The 17,911-nt window shown below is 35.7% G+C and overlaps 1 protein-coding gene across 1 annotated transcript in view; it reads right to left on the bottom strand.

Moving 5' to 3' along the window:
• The window catches only part of KCNU1 (potassium channel, subfamily U, member 1), a 108,160-nt gene that overhangs the window by 24,228 nt on the left and 66,021 nt on the right, over positions 1–17,911 (bottom strand). The gene's annotated exons all lie outside the window — the stretch shown is intronic.

Below are 17,911 nucleotides of genomic sequence, written 5' to 3'. Positions count from 1 at the left end.
TACAAACAACCTCCAAATCCAGGGGTTTAAGGCAACACAGGCTGTTTTTCACCCATACTGTATAATTCCCTCAGGTGACAGTTGCCTGTGGTCCATACAGCCACTCAGAGGATAGGAGGCCAGAGGCTCTAACATCTTAGGCCCCACCTAGAACACACATTATCCACATGCTGTAATGTACTTAAATGTAGCAAGCAAGGGAAGAGAAAGAGACTGGAGTGCCAAGGTCAATTTTTTAATTACCTTGGCCCAAAATGACCCACCTCACTATCACTCACATGTCATTGACCCAGACTGGTCACTTGGCCAGTGAGGAAAAGTTAGGGAAAGTGGGAAGCCAGTTAAATATTTGGGGAGCTTTTTTGTCTCTAGTAGACTTTAAAACTATTGTTAGAGTTTATGGGTTCAAGTCAAAAAGCTAACAGCCAGTGAGGAAAAGTTGGGGAAAGTGGGATGCCAGTTAAATATTTGGGGATCTTTTTTGTCTCTGCTAGACTTTAAAACTATTGTTAGAGTTTATGGGTAAAAATCAAAAAGCTAACAAATTGTAAAGGATGTACTTGAATATTGAGCTGAAGTTGAGATTAGGGGTGCTCACAATATCCTATTGTCCTTTGCTTAGTGTATGGACACTAAGTGGGGCCACATGACGATTTCTTCTGAACAATGAAATGTGAAAGGTGATGGTTATGTCATGAAAAGCTTCCATTCGACATTTGAATCTCTCCTCGTCTGCCATAGAGATTCTCTTCTTATCTGTCATAGAGATGACCAGTCTGGGTACAAGAATGAGTATGGGATGAGACTGGCCTGACCTCTTTGATCGTGGATGGACATATAACACAAGCAAGAACACACCTGTGTTGTGCTAAGTCACTGGGATCTTATAGTTGGTATCACAGCATAAGACCATTTAATGCAGACAAAAATACAAATGTTTAAGAAAAGAAATCATGTCCCACGTAATATTAATAACTAGAGAAGTGCTGAGGAAATGTTTCCTTTAGTCTGTGAAAAATAAAGTTCCTCCTCTGAGGTGTGCATGGTGGTTCACACTGCCTACTAGCAGACAGAAGTTTCTGGAATGTTTTGCAAAAAAAAAAAAAGAAAAAGAAACCCTTCTATAATCCAATGCTTTACACACTTATTTGACCACAAAAACTTATACTACTTATTTATACTCTTATTTTATTTATTTATTTATTTATTCAATTAAAATCATTTGTTACTACCTCTTCAAGCCCCTTATGAGACATACTGTGCGACACTATAGGTACGGTGATCAGTAGCTGGTAGCAGCAACACTCTCAGGTGAAATTATACTATACATTTGAAACAAATTCAACCCACTGCTGTCTGTGCTGAGTGCCTAGAGGTCTTCCCCAGGAAGGAATACAGCTTGACATTCAAGGCCCAGACTCAGACTTCAACATAATGACAAGCAATCTGTGCTCTAAGTTTATAAACTGCTATCTTAGGCATAATTTTCAAAAGGACTGACTTACTTTCGCTTAGATTGAAATGTCAGAGTTAAAGTCATAGGAGGGCAAAAGAAGCTGGGGTAGAAGGATGGAGCAGTGAGAAAGGGCTTCAAAAGTGGTTAATTGCCAATGAGAGCATCCAAGGCCGGAGTACAATTATTTTCCTCTCCATTAAAGACCTACCTATAATTTAGTGGATTTGAGTTATGTATCCAGCCAGAAGACACTGAAATGCAAGTCTCAAGTGAGTTGGACTGAAATGGGATATTTGTTCATTCAAATGAATATGCCTTTTGGGTGGTCTAAATATAAGTCATGTATCCCTCTTTACCCTTGTAAGAGGCACACAGACTCTTAACACACCAGTCCTATGGTGATTGCTTTATGCCACACTTGTTAAAAGATTCACTACTGGAAACAGCTAAAAGCTGAAACTAGTTTTGCTTTTTATCAGGATTTATAGAACTGCCTATGTGACTCATTCATGAATTCTTTTTTATTTAATCATAATTTTCTTACTGTCCTTCAGATGTTGAAGCTATGTCCAAGATCACTTCAGGAAAGTGGTTTCCTGCTCTGTCCTGAGCACTCAAGTCTACAACTCCTACTGCTTTTCTTCTTGTCACTTTTCTTTATTTTCTTCCCATTGCCTCTGTTTTTTTTTTCTGCTTCCTCCTTTTCATTCCTTTCTCCTCCCCCTTCTCTCCATGTGAGTGAGGAGTCCTTGGCCTGATAATTAAATGCCCTTCTGGCAAACGGAAGGTGATCTTCTCCCAAACACATTTTAACTTGACTCAAAATAGCAAATCAATCACTGTACACTTTCCTATGTTAATAAAAGCATGATCTATGTACACAAGCTGTCACAGACAACATCTTTCCTCATTCTGATGTTATGGAAAACAGATACGCCTTAGAGGAAACACCTGTTGGAGACCTGTATGAAAGAAAAAGCTGGAGGAGATCTACTTCATCATAAAGGCATCCATCTGGCATTCTTGCCAAAGTAAAACCTGATGCAATTTAGTTCGCCATCCCTTAACGAAAGTTCCCTTCTGCCATGTGCCTTGCAAATGACATGATTCTTGCAGAAATATACCTTCCTAAAGAGACTAATAAGTCATCTATGAGAATGTGTACCATTGGCAATCTCCGAACATGGAAACAAGGATTAGAGTGTAAAGACGGAGATGATGGGAGGAAAGGCAGCCAGAATGCACCACCCAGCTCATTCAGAGGAAAAAAGGCAACTCATGTCCTGACCTTTGTTCAAAGTCTCTTGAGTGAGGGGGTTTAGATGAAGAGAAGTTGGCAAGAAATGGAAGCCAGCAGAGAGGGTCACTAACAGGACAGGATTAGAGTGAGTGTGGGGCTGGTTTGCTGGCCACCGGTGGGCTTCTCACTGTCCACTCAAAGTGTGGCACTTCTGCCTCTGCATATCCAAGAGGCAACGTACATTGAAACGTCCTCAGAATCAGATCTTTGACCATGTCTGGGAGTTGACAGATACTCTGTGCTGGGTAAGAAGAGTTTTTACAGTCAGTCTACCTGCGAACATGCAAAGCATCATGTAAATGAAGTCTCCAGGGCTCTTTTCTGAGGATCATCCCTCTGGGCTGATCCGATATGCATGAAGTCAGTGTTCTGTGGTAACATCTTGAACATGTCCCAAATAAGGCAGGTGGGGTCTTTCCTCTCTGCTTCCTGGAACCATTCTGAAGAGAATTTTCATTTTCCCATAGCAAACTCATCCAGTGTGAACCCCACCACTTAAAGGAAAATACCAATGAATGACCATGTCTTTCATTTCCAAGTGTGGCATTTGAAAAGAAGGAAATTAAGTATGTAGGAAAGTCTCTATTAAGAAGACTGAGAATTTTTTGGTTCTAGATCAGGAAACTTAAGTTTCCATGAGTTTAAGTCTTTGTTGTTATTTCCTCCAATTTATAGCCTTAACTCAGATTTTTATTTGAAGATGACCATCCAATGGATAAGATCCTGCACTTCTCACAATACCAAGGAAAAATTTCAAAACTTAACTACAGTTCCTTTTTTTCTTTCTTTTTGCAATTGTTAAGACATCTTGGCTTGTGACCATTCCTTTTGAAATCTTTCTAAAACTTCATAAGTAGCTTATAAAAACTTAGGAGAGAATTGTCTGGTTTGGTTGTAGAACAATATATATTTTTTGTTCAAGTCTTGAGTTAAATAAAAATAATATAGTTTTAGCACAGGGAGAGGACCAGCCTCTCACAAGTACTGGGGAGGAGAAGAAGAATATGTACTTATGTCTAGGAATTTCAATGTCTTCTTGGCTCAATCTTTGGGGAAGTGTACTGCAACTGCCTCTTGAAAGTGACAATCAAGTTCCCAACAAAGATGGAGGGAAGGACCTCAGTCCAACTCCACTGGGTGCTACTGAGGGTTTTGAATGCTTAGGGCTACAGCTGCCCTCTCCAATGAATTTGCATAAACAACAAAGCTGTTCAGTTCATATAAGAAGGCTATGGAAACCTAGAAATATTTATTTTCAATTCTGGCTACCACTTTTTTATGTTCTAGGAAAGAGTAAAAACACTTAAAATGTGGGGATGTGAGGCAAATTGTAGATTTCATGCTCCCAATTCCATGCTAAGCTGGAACAATTCCCACCTGCTCCTGACTCTTGCTCTTTCTCACATAGGTAGCACAACACATACATCCCCGACATGACAACACAACGCAGGCTATTGTCTGAGTATCTCAGAATGTGAGTTGCCACAGTCATGTTATGACTTCATTTTTCTGAGTTCACCTGGTTGTCATTCATTCATTACAGGCATTATTCACTTTGGAGAGAAGCATGAGGTTTGAAAACATGCTCCATATTTACAGTCCAATCCCCTAGGAACATGTGTAGCAGCTCAGTGTATGAGCTTGGAGAATCTTTCAGAACCAGCCCACCATGGAGGGCAGAAGGCATAATCCACCATCCCTGCTAGCAAGGTCTTTCTGGCCACTTTCTTTCCCATGAGAAGGGGAAGGCAAGTACAAATCTCTGTTCCTTCCCTCCAATTTGACAAAAGACCCTGACTGAGACTATTCTGGGTGACATGAGATAAGAGCTGCCATGAAGTCTGATGGGAGGTGACAGATATCATCGGCAGGCTGGTTCTCCCCCAAGCAGCATGCCCTCTTGATTGCCCTGGGAGAACACTTAGGAAAAGGAGGGAGTAAGAGATTCACAGTGTGGCAGCTACGTTAGCCAACCAATTTTGTCTCCTCAGGACTGGAGTTTCCTAGAACTGGAGATTTCCACCACTAAAACTGATCACTCTCCTGCTGGGAGGCAGAGAAGCTAGGGAGGGAGGAAAAGGGGGAAGAAAGAATAAAACACCAAGCCCAGAAAACTTTGCACATCATCTGTGTCTACCGATGGGCTTGGTTGTGGTTCAGTGGAAGAGAGGACAGTTGGGTGGATGGAGCCCTAGAAGTTTTAACAACCAAGATTCACTGAATTCTTTCTTCCAAACTCACTCTGGTCACTGTCCCCTAATTGTTTGAGTATACAAAGCTTTCATAAAATCACTGAGGGATCATAAACTGTAATCAACAGTAAAGATTATAAATTTTGTTTAAAAATACATCTGTAAGTGGTATTTTGAAAGGAGATGTATTAAAATCCAGGATGGCATTGTATTCAGTATAATCTTATATCAGACAACAGAGGAAAATGTAAACTGGATTTGAAGGTAAACCAAGTCAACTATGATTAGTGTTCCCTTTGCCTTTAAATGCCACTTTGCCAATGGATCCTGTTTACAATGCTTAAGATCTAAAATCTGCACAAAAATGTTTTTCCCATCTTGCGTAAGGTTAAACCTGAGTGACTCCAGAGCAGGCAAAGGCAAGAATAGGATGGTGTTTCTATTAGAGAAACTCACCTATGAAATCATATTTGAGTTTCTCTTTGCTAAATTTTACTTTTGTCCTAATGAATATAAGCCTACAGCTTTTCTACAGAGATATCTGTAAAAACAAGTATGTAGTCATCTCCAAACTGAAATTGTTACCAGACAGAAGATCAAGGAGAAAGATTAAAAAATGGTACTCTTCCTCTTCCTCACCCTTCCCCAAACTGGATCACCCTTTAAGTCCCTTTTTATTGCATGAATACACATTTGGGATTGGGATTTCCTACAACATGCAGACAAACAAGCCACTACCCAGAATAGCAAATAACTTTAATAAAGGCTGGAGTTTGTGCCCTGGAAGATCCTGGGCTTAAGGCAAGCCTCCCCTGGCATGGGAAAAAATTCTTCAGCCAATACTTACATCATGAAGTTGTATTTTAGGTGTTTCAGCTACCAACCAATGTTTTTAAAATAGAAAATGATATACAAGCAGAACTAAGTTAAAAAAAAAAATTCTTTCCAGGTAGAGTTTGGGAGTCATATCTGTTCAGTAGACTAGGGACGGAGCCATTAGTCAGTTACACTGATGGTTTTTATACTAAAGCACATCACTGAAACAATTGAAAATCATAGGAAAAAGTTTTTTCTTTCATTTTCATGGTGGGATGTGGAAATGGAAGTAGAAAACATCGGAAATCAGCTTATTTTTCATTGTACTGATAAATTTTCCCCAGTTTCGTGGGACTGAGTGTGGGTCAGAGATTAGTGTGACAAAAATGTCTTCCTTATGTAGTGAAGTGAAAAAGGCGAGAGGGCTAGCCTGTACAATTACTAACAATAATAACTCCCTGCCGCACTCCCTCACCCCTCACCCTGCAAGCAATTAGGACCAAAAAAACACATCCATTAAAATGTTCCTGTTATGAGTGTGCATGTGCTTATGTGTGAGTGTGAGAGTAAGAAAAGAGGGGGGTATCAAATTGAAAGGTACAAACTATGCTGAGGAAGCAAAAATAATTTCAGGGTACAATGAATACTATTGGACAATTTTTCCCCTGGAAATAGGAGTTCCTGGAGGTCTTCTTTTCCACATTCCTTCATTTCTCTAAAATCCCTGTTGCTGAATGTCGAAAGGGAGATAAATGATTAGTGTGCTGGTGATTACAGGTTTTTGGAAACCCTGAAAAGACCTAATGATGTGTTGAGGACCACAGACTTAAATTTCCCTAACATCTGGAAGCCATCACAAGGGAATCCTGTTGAATAAATGTATCCTGAGTGTTACAACATTTTACTTAGCACCAGTGACCTGTCAAGAAGCTATGGAGATAATGGAGATGGAGGCCACTTGGGGGCACCCGTGACACGGCACCCTCCTTCTGCTCTATGTGTTACAGGATGGCTGTTTTTCAAAAGTGGCATGCCTTGATTAAAGGTGAAAGTAAAGATTGGGAGGAGGGTCTCTGGTGGGAGGTAAAAGGTTGTGGTTAGTGTTTTTTAACCAGAAGAAATGATTAAAGTTGGGCTGTTATTAGGGATGAGAGGTGAGAATAGGGGTTTTCTAGTACCATATAGGACTCACAGGACAAGACAATTTTAATAAGACAGGAGATCATGAACATTCTTACTTAGACCTTCCCTATATTTTAGTTATTAAAGTTAAAGATGGGTAAAATCTAAAGGAGCCATGAAGAAGTAGAATGTTCATCCTGTTCTGTTAAAATTAATTTTTGGTAATACTTCAAGTCCTTGATTTTTCTTTTGTGTGACTACATAGATGACATTCACATCTGAATTTCTTAATATTGTGGGCCTGGTCCATGGAGCAATCAATGCCCCCCCATACACACATTTTATCCTACATGCTTAGGCACCAGGAAGAAGTTATGGAAGCCACATAATATTCTTTTTATGTAGTTGCAACCATATTGAGGAGGGGTGGGAGGAAGCAGGAAGGAGGGAGACAAAATGACATAAACTTTTGGGAAATTTTTCCTATAATTTAAAAATCATAGCATACACACACACACACACACACACACACATTTTGGCAATAAAATTTTTCTTAAATTTCACCCAAACATGTTGTATAACAGGAAACCATTATGCATGCTAGTATTTTGACTTGGATTGTTCTGTATCTTAGATTAGAGATATGATCATCCTTATGGTCTACCACTAGTCATTCAGGCACATTGTGCATGCATGGCCTTCTTTACTGACCTTGCAGTTCAAATGGAATACCCAAAAATAGTATCAAGGTTTCAGCTAAGTAGTGTTGGCTCATAGATTAAATTGGCATCTTTATAAAACACTCTATATACTTAATACAAATAGAAATATTATCCTTCCTGGTGAGTGGTTTTCTCAATATTTTGGAAATAAAATGCCTTCATATCATCCCTTTCTCTTTCATATGAAAATTTCCATGGAAACAGATTCCAAATTCTATCTGAGTTTTCATCACTCCGTAAAAGGGCAACGAAAGCACATGTTCTATGAAATCTCCTAATCTTTTTCATTTGAACCTTTTAGGGGAACCAATTCTGTCTCACTCAGAGTGTTCTGGCAAAGTTTCACATTAACACGAAATTTCAGATGCCTTATTCACCATTTTGTTCTACTCTGATTTCATTGTTTTCTTGCTCTCTTTCTGTGTGTGTGCACGCATACTGGTTTTGGTGGAAAGTTGAGATTATGTAAACGAAGATTTAATAGTCTTTATGTTAGTACTGTTTAGTCACCTTGACTATTCAAAGTTCTTCAACACCTTTAAACTAAAATCTTTTAGTAATAGTCTGGGAATAGAATTAATGCCTTTGCTAAGTTATCCTGAAATCAGCTTTTACCTAGTAATTCTAGGCAACTAGAATTATTAATTATTAAGAACAGGATTGACAATATTTTGTTCTGTAATGGCCAACAGTAAATATATTAAGTTTTGCAGGTCAAGAAGAAAAATTTGACATTATGTAGGAAGGTGTGTAATAAAAGAGACATTTTTTCTCATAATTTCTCATTGATGAGTTCTAAAATATAATAAAAATAACAAGGTATTTTGTGTAGCAGTTCTATTAATGAAAAGAAAGGAATTTTTCTTAATTGGTATTCAAAGTTAGTGTTCTCTATCATCAAAATCAATTGTAAATGTTCATATGTTAATGATGACCCTAATGAGAATTAACATACATCATCTTTGAAAATGTCTTTTCACACAGATAGGTACTGCCAAATACTGATAGTGTTCCATGAGCATATGATTTTAATTGAGCATATTCATCACTTAGAAGGCATTTATAGAATTCTATTAGATTCTTCTCTCAGTATTTCCCTTTTAGCATGCCATTATATTGCAGATTAATCACTTGCAATGGAAGGTTAGGTAGATACTTCTTAATTGCACAGTTAAATTAACTTAGAAATGTTAGAAATTTCCTTTGTACTTGCATCAAGGTCCAAAAAGGAAAACAAAAAAAAAACAACAACAAAAAAAAAAACTACTGGAAATGAGACCAGAAAATACATCCACTGCAGATTTATGTGGAAATAGTGATCTCATTACTTGTTTTAACTTTTGACAACATGGGAAGTAATAAGGAAACATGACATTACTTGTGAACCAAAGAAAGATAATTATTATAGTGACTTCATCATAGAGTAAGTTTCACATATAAAGCTCAAATTATCAAACCTACAGAGAATGCTAAGATTTGAAGTCACTTAGAATTTAACAGTAGTGAGGGAAGTTCACATAGAGAACAATGTCAGTCTTGACCCAGAGATCAAAACCATACAGTAGTCCTTTACCACTGCTAAGTTCTTCAACTACTTTGTGGTAGAGCAAGATAGAATACTCAGCTTTGATTTCTGACCGAAGTCCACAGAACTCACAATGGTGAATTCCACGAGAGTGAATAAGTTTGCTGGATACTACTGGATGAATAAATCATGGTAAATTTAAATGTTTCACATAAAATACTTGGTGATGAATAATAAAATTAATAAATACAGTCTTCACATACCTTACATTTCACAAGCTTTTTAGATTTTTCTAAGAATATTTTTTGCTTCATTTGTATTTTTACCACTATCAGTTGTAAAACATCTTTGGAATCCACTGATTTGGTGTTCTTGCAACTTTTTTTAATAAATATTTTACTGAACATTGTACCATGAGGACTGTGTACAAAAGTTAATATTCCATTTTCAAACTCAATATTGGCTACTAAACAATAAGGAAATAATATCTGTAACAGTTTTGACTCATAAAGAGTCAAGGGACTCCACTTAAAGTAATTCTCCTTATTTTTTAAGTTGAGGAGAGATATTGTTCTCAATGTCAATTACTCAAGCAACTGGTTCTGCTAAAATGTTAACAGTGTTAAATAATTATATATTGTCTGGACATTCTTGTTGACCACATGATAAAACTATTTAATTGACTCACCATCAGTATGACTTCCTCTGCTATCATATGAGTCACTCATAAATAAACTATGTCTGCAAATTTTACTATGATGAAATTTTTTTTTAAGTTTCTATTTTTTTAACTAGTACTTTACTGTGAATTAAAAATATTGTGATAGCTTCCAGCCTGACAACATATATTACATTCTTCTAGCTGGCCATACCACCATTGTGAATTAAACATACTGCTTTGCCACTGCAAGGCACACAAAAGCAAGTGGTGAGTGAATCTGACCTTTCTGGTCCCTAATCTAGAATTCAACTTTAACATTTTCACAGACCACGAACATCACAAAATACTTGTGGCATGGTAAATGTTTACATGAACTATGTATCATTTCTATCATGTTTCATTTTTTGATTTGTAAATTAAGAATGGAAAATTATAGTGGAAGAGAGTTGCAGCAAAGGGATTAGTTTTATATCAGCTATAGAGATCACTGAAGTTACTTAAAATGAAGGCAAGAAAAAAAATGATAAAACGTAGTCATGGAGAAGTACACTTCCAGAATGGCAATAAGTACACTCAGAATTCCCCTTGTCCATAACAGTAATGAGACTGCAAACAAGAATTTTACAACCAAACTTTTTCATAACTCTGGAAATTAACCAGAGACCAAAGTTAATCTGAGAAGTATTTACTCATGAAAATGGCAGTATTTGATAAGAGCAGTGAATTTATGGCATTGTAACATTTCTTATTCCCATCTCCCTCTCCTCAATTCTATACTAGCTTTGACATTCAACAAACCTCACAATCACAGTGACCATGAAAACTAGCAGTTTAGTAGCCACTAGAGGGGAGAAGGTATTTGACTTTCAAAAAAACATCTGTTCACAGCAAATGTAATTATTTCAGCTTAATGGAAGCAACTTGAAGATACTGAGTCTTCAAGGCTTATCTTTATTTGACCTGACTCAGAGTTTCCTCAGTGCAAATAGTTTATTCTCCTGGGGAGACTTCCATAAATGACAAGCAATCGTTGTTTAAAACTATAGATATCTGGGGTACAGACAATAGTGTCACAGTGAGAAACTGACCAAAATCCTTAAATGAAAAAGCTGAAGACTAAAAGGTCAACAGGGAGCTGTACAAAGCTTTGATGTAGTCATTCTAGAATGTAAATACAGACACGCACACACACGTGCTATTGTGCAGATGATTTCCGGGAAAGGACTTTGAGTATCTTTAATCCCTAACTGACCTTGAGATTCTGCACAAGCAGAAAATGAAGACTAAGGCAGAGATCTAAACTGCTAGAATGTTAAAGGCAACCCTAATATGCACACAAGCTTGAAAAAGGCAGAAAGACTTCTTGGTTCAAGGCATTTAAGCAAATCCCCTGTCTAATCTCTTCTTGTAGAAGAAGTGGCCCCTGCTCTTGGGCTCAAATGCATGTGGCAACAGGTTGGACAGGCATCTCTTTCTGAGATGCAGGTGCAACAGGGTATTACTGGCATAAGAATCATTCCACTAGTTCATTTTCCTTTCATATCATGTTCTTCATATTTCAGATTATAATCTCCTTTACAAAAGGTACCACATATTGGTATTACTTAGAAGGCACTGTATCATTCTATTGATCCTCAGAGCAACCCTGCAGTGACCTCATTTTCAGAGGAGTGATTTTGGGAAGTTAGATAGTTGGCTCAAGATCCTGTCATTGCTCTGTGAATAAGAAAGGATGAGTTGGCCATGACCACCAGAGCAATGAAGTCCCGTATGTGTTCTGATTATAAAGTAACATATGATTCATCTCTGGAAAGGTCAAATCAAAGCTGATCAAGCTGAAATGTAGACACAAATACGTGGTAAATAAGCATTAGGAACATCATCCTCACAGAAGCCTGAAACCACACAAATATGGCCTGCTTCTTTCTTTTAAATATGGATATCAGTATTGGAAATTCTTTGAAAAAAAAAAAAAAGGGCATTCTGTAGAACTCATTCTGTGTAATGAGTTCATTGGAAAACAAACAGGACATCATGCTATGTTTCAACACATACAAAAAGTTTGTCTTTTTTTATAGGCAATTATTCAGGCTGGGTTTTTGTGGGAAGGTGATTACTTTTGCTTTTTGTTATCACAATCTTTTTTTTATAATGACAAATAATTTGAATCACACAGTAAATAGCCTTTTTAAAATGACTTTTTTCTCTGAGTGAAGATCATTAAGATTCACCCATGTCTCCTCATAGCTTAATAGCTCATCTTAAAAATAAAAATTGTAGTATAAAAGTTCATTCTGCATATATAAAGCAGTGTTTGTTGTCCATTTATCTACTGGAGGGTATCTTGGTTGCTTAAAGGTTTTGGTGATTATGAATAATACTCTGAACATGCATTTATAGGTTTGGGGGGGACAGTCTTCAGTTTTCAGAGACTTTTGTTAAATACTTAGTACCATAATTATCGAATTGCACGAGACTACATTTAATTTGGTCAGAAACTGCCAAACCATCTTTCGAAGTGTGATGTTTGGAATTCTCACGATCAGTACTTGAGAATTCCTGTTGTTACCCATTAGTATTGGCAATTTTGTTGAATTTTAGACAAATGAATAGGCAGGCAGTGTTTTATTACTTTTAAATTTGTGATTCTCTATGACAAATGAGTTGAGCAACTCTTCAAAGGTTTATTGTTTTCCATGTATCTGATGGTGATTTTTCAGTTATTTTGCTCATTTCTTAATTACATTACTTGCTTTCTTATTGAGATTTTAGGGCCTTTCATTTATTTTGGATATAAACTTTTTATGGTATGTTTTTGCAAACATTTGCTCCCAATCTGCAGTTTAACTTTTCATTTTTTTTTTAAACCATGTCTTTAAAAAGTAGCATAAGCTGCCCTCCCTGGTGGTGCAGTATGTTAAAGCACAGCACTAAGAATGTAAAGCCACTTCAGTGTAAGTTTGAACTCCGCCTGTCCTGGAGGTGACCCACATGGCGCAGCAGACCTCTCCTGGCCTGCCCGCTGCTCCCCTCAGCAGTGTACTTAGTCGATCTGCCTGTTCTGCACCTCACTCTGTCTCTGATGAATCCTCTCACTGTCCCTGCACCTCTAGCCTGTGCCCCAGTTCTGTATGTATAAATAAATAAATTTTTTTTTAAAAAAAGTAACATAACCTTTTGATTTTAATCAATTTAATGCACCAATCCTACAATAGTTTATGTTCTGGATTATATATCTGGTGTTTTATCTTAAATCTCATCCACAAGTTCAAGTTTACCTAGGTTTTCTTATGGAATCTTAAAATAAGTTTCATTGGTTTTTCAACTAGTTTGCACAGCTATCATTTTTGGAGTATAACTTTTCTCCTCCATATGGGTACTTGCCTCACTCACTCTTTTTCAAATATCCAGTCATAATTCTATCATCTGCCCTCTAATCTTTTTCCCCATTTATTCCCTCTGGTAACTAATATGTTTCACACAGAATCTAAGAATTATCCTTGTTGTTTTGCCAGTTAGTTTGGTTCTTCATATTCCACATCAGTGAGGCTACCTGGTAACTGGCTTTCACTTTCTGATTTATTCTACTTAGCATAAGCATATCTAGATCCATTCATTTTGTCCTGACGGGCACATTCATCTTTGTTAGTAGTTGAGTAGTATTCCGTGGTGTAGAGATTACACATTGTGCCAGTGAGCATTTAGGTTGGTTCCACAATGTGGCTGTTGTGAATAATGCTGCTATGAACATAGGAATGAAGATAACTTTTTGCAAAGATATACTTAGGGTTGCAACTTCAATGACAAAAGTAACACAAATAAAAAATAAATAAATGTAACTAAAATGCTTTTGTACTTCAAAATAAACTACCACAGAAACAAAAAGGTAATCTCTCAACTGAAAGGTAACTGCACTTCACATGTCTGGCAAGAGATTACTTTTCAAACATATAAAGAACTACTAAAACTCAACAACAACAAGAGTAAACCCAGTAGAAAAATGGGCAAAAACCCTGAATAGCCACTTCTACAAAGAAGGCATTCTAGAATTCTTATAGTTTGTCATTTTATATCAAAATAAATAATCTATTTTGTTCATTAATGGTGGAATGTCTACACTAGGTACTTTTCTGTTGTTGTTTTCATCTTGCTTACATTACCGCTTGTTATAAAGATTATCCTCTTTTGTTCCTTTATCAAACATCAGTTGATTTTGTGCAGTGCCATTTCTTAGCTTTGTCAAATGTTCCATTTTTTGATGTGTCTAGACTTTTACTAATATGTCTTGATTAATGTAGACTTACAGTAAATCTCTCAACAGTGTGGTAACTCTTCTAAGTAATTTTACCTTTTCAAGCACGCTTTAAGATCACTTGATCAATGTCTACAAAACAGTAATGGGCAGTATTGCATCTATAGAGAACAATTTGGGAAGAACTGACATCTTCACAATACTAAGTCTTCTACTTTATGAACATGGATTATTTCTACATTTACTTAGATCTTTTTAAATTTCTTGTATCATAATCTGGTTCTTTTAATATATTTTGTGAGACATCTAAAAATTTTCTTTTAGTTTTATGGTAAATGGTATTTTCAATTGTCTAATTCCAGTGGTCTATGGCTGACATATAGGAAAGCGCATTTGACTTTTGTATACTAACAGCTTATCTTGCAAACTTGCTATAATCACTAATTAGTTGCAGGTGTGTTTTTGTAGAATCTTTGGGATTTTTAGCAAGACAATCATGTCATTCCCAAAGAAAGATAGTTTTATTTCTTTCTTTCCAATGTAAAATTTCTGTTTTCCATTCCTTGGTTTACTGTGCTTGCTAGCACATCATTATATTGTTTGTAGGTAGTCTATTTAGTTGAAGAAGTTCCTGTTTTCTTAGTTTGCTAAGATAGTTTTAATCATGAGTGAAAGTCATAGTTGGTTAAATGCTTTTGTGCATCAATTGAAATGAACATAGGATTCTTTGCCCATTTGTTTTGTTGATGTAGGCAGTTACATTGTTGATTTTCACAATTGATTCAGACTTGCATCATAGCTGGAATATATCCTATTTATTCATGGTATATAATTCTTTTTATGCATGATTGCATTAGAATTGCCTATATTTTGTGAAGATTTTTGCACCGTGTTTCTGTGAGATATTAGCCCATTAATTTTGCCTGCGTGTGGTATCTTTATCTAGTTGTAGTATTAGGGTTATGCAGATCTTGAATTAAAGTTATAGAGAACTGATATAATTTCCTATATGGTTGCTAGAATTCACTGGTGAATTAGTGCTTTTGAAATATATTAATTATTGGATCAATTTATTCAAATTATTTATTTTTGTAAGTACCGTCCTCCAAGAAATTATCAAATTTAGTCAATATAGAATTACTGTATCACCTTTTTAATATCCATAGAAATCAGTATTTATGACTTTTTTCATTTACTCTAGTTAGAAATTTATAATTTTATTATTTTCAAACAATTACTTTTTTATTTTGATGGTTTTATTTCCCTGATTTCATTTAATTGACTTAGCTTCTGTTATTTTTATTGCTTTTCACCTACTTGCTTTTTTTTTTTTTTTTACTTTTTTTTGGGAAGCTAGAATTTTTTTTATTGTAATCCTTTTATAATATATGCCTTTAGTGTTATGAATTTCTCTTTAAGCAGTATTTTTACTTCATCTTACGAATTTTGGTAACTTGTATTTTCATTTTCCTACAGCTTAAAATGCTTGAGAATTGTTCTTTAGGTTCTTTAACCTGTATGTTACTTGGAAGTTGTATCTATCCACATATTTGGGGGAGTTTCCAGCTCTCTTTTTGTTATTGATTTCCAATTTAATTCCATTGTGTTCCAAGGATACACATGGCATGATTTCAACTCTTTGAAGTTACTTTTTGTTTTACTGCACAGAATATACTCTATTTTGTGCATTTAAGAATGGGGATTTTGCTTTCGTTGGACGACTCTAGGAATGTCTATTAGATTAAGTTGATTGATACTTTTGTTCAGATCAACTATATCCTTACTGACTTTATTCTCACTGGATTAATTATTCAAAAAAAGTTCACTTTTACAGTGGATTTGTCTATTTTTCCTTTCAGTCCTAGCATTTCTTTTCTTGACAGAGATCGTGAGTACCAGGTTTTGCCTGAAGCACAATTACAAATTTCATTTTAAATTGAATCTTTTTGTTTTAATATAACATCTCTCACAACCTTGTATAACACTTGGGGTATAGGTTCACAACTTTTCAGATGTACATGACCATATCTAACAAAAATTTGTTTCACTATTTTGATGTTCTATTTTAAGGTATGTGCATGTTTGGGATTGTTATATCTTCTTGAAGAATTAACCTCTTTATTACTATGTAATATCCTTCTTTATTTGTGGTATTGTTTCTTGTTCTGAATCTTCTTTGATTAAAATTAATGTAGCACCTCAAGCTTTCTTTTCATTAGTATTAGCATGACTTATCTTTCTCCATCGTTTCATTTTGAACCTATCCAAATATTTATATTTAATGTAAGTTTCTTCAAGAAAGAATGTACTTCTTTATCCACTCTGACAATATCTGTCTTCAGTTCCTTTATACATTCTTATTAAAAGGGTTATTGATATCATTGAATTCATGTGTTTGTAATGACTTATTACATATGTCCTTTCCCCATCCCCTTTTATTTCTGTCATCTATGGTTTTAATTGAGTGTATTATATGATTCCATTTTATCTCCCCTCTTAGCACATCAATTATGCTTCATTTTTTAAAAAAATTAAGAGTTGCCTTCAAATTTACTATACACACACTCATATATATATATATATATATATATATATATATATATAGCTGATTTAAGTCAATCTTCAAATAACACTATACTGCTTCATGTGCAACATTGGTAACTTACAACAAAGCACCCCGGGTTTCTTCCTCCCAGCTCTTATGACATTGCTATTATCATTTCATGTATTGATGCCTATTCAATTTTACCATTATAACCTTAACATATGTTGTAGATCAAGAATATGCAAAATCAAAGATTTTCTTCTACTGGCATTTATTCCTTTTTGAATACTCTTCATGTAACTATGAATGTCTCTGTTTGTATCATTTTCCTTCCTCCTGAACATCTTAGCTTTTATTGACCTTTCTTGTAGAGCAGGCCTGCTTGTGATGAATTTCCTAAATGTTTATTTGTCTGAGAAAGTCTTTTAGCCTTCACTTTTGAAAAATAAATGTCACTGCCTATAGAATTTCAGGTTGAATTTTTTCTTTCAATACTTTGAACATTTCACACTATCCTTGTCTCTATTAGAGTTTAACAAAAATGCCATTGTAATTCTTATCCTAATTCCTTCATAGGGAAAGTATGCTACTTCTCCCTCCTCCATTTTTCTTCCTTCACAATCTCTGTTTTCTGACAGTTTGAATATGACATGCAGAATTATAGATAAGTTGGTATTTATTGTGATTAGTACTCTATGAGCTCTCTGGATCTATGATTTGGTATTATCAATATTGGGAAGTTCTCAACCAGAATTACTTTAAATATTTTTCTCCGATATCTCTTCTTCTGATACATCAGATATGCACGTGCGCCATATTTTGAAATTGTTCTACATTACTTCAGTATTTGTTTGGTATTTTTCACTTTCATATCAGTTTGGGGGATTTCTGGTTATGAATCTTCAAGCTGTCTGCATTCTCTTCTACTCTATCCAATGTACTGGTAAGCCTATCAAGGCAATTAAAGTTACTTGCAGTACTTTTTAATCTGTAGCATTTCCTTTTGATTTTGTTCTTCAAGCGATCATCTCTCTGCTTACATCACCCATTTATTCTTCCAGGTCTTTTTCACTAGCACCCTAACATAGTAATCACACTTTTAAAAAATTCCCTGTGCAATTATTGCAAATTGGCATATATGAGTCTTATTCTAATACTTACTTTGTGTTTTCAGATAGGTGTTTTTTGTTTGTTTTGTGTGTTATTTTTTTTTAAGATTTATTTATTTATTTGTGCATACAGAACTCGGGTACAGGCCAGAGGCTCAGGGGCGGTGAGAGGCTTCACCAGAGACAGAGTGGGGAGCAGAACAGGCAGATC

The sequence above is a fragment of the Condylura cristata genome, unplaced genomic scaffold (assembly GCF_000260355.1).
Source record: "Condylura cristata isolate star-nosed mole 26May11 unplaced genomic scaffold, ConCri1.0 scaffold00014, whole genome shotgun sequence".
NCBI classification, from domain to species: domain Eukaryota; kingdom Metazoa; phylum Chordata; class Mammalia; order Eulipotyphla; family Talpidae; genus Condylura; species Condylura cristata.
This window is presented reverse-complemented; position numbering and strand designations above follow the sequence as displayed.